A 281-nucleotide genomic window follows, 5' to 3' on the forward strand; every position below is an offset into this window, starting at 1 on the left:
GAAAAAATCCAAAACACTAAATTGAAAAGGTTATACAGTCCCATGTTCTTATATATGATACTAGAGGTCCAGTGCACAAAAATTTGTGCACTCAGGGGGGTCCCTCAGCCCGGCCTGTGCCCTCTCGCAGTCTGGGACCCCTCGGGGGATGACCACCTGCTGGCTTAGGTCCACTCCCCCGGGGGATCGGGCCTAAGCTGGCAGTCAGACATCCCTCTGGCAGCCCAGGAGCCCTCGGGGGATGTCCACTTGCCAGCAGGGAGCAGGCCTAAGCTGCAGTC

This window comes from Myotis brandtii, unplaced genomic scaffold (assembly GCF_000412655.1).
Source record: "Myotis brandtii unplaced genomic scaffold, ASM41265v1 scaffold1460, whole genome shotgun sequence".
In the NCBI taxonomy this organism is placed as follows: Eukaryota; Metazoa; Chordata; class Mammalia; order Chiroptera; family Vespertilionidae; genus Myotis; species Myotis brandtii.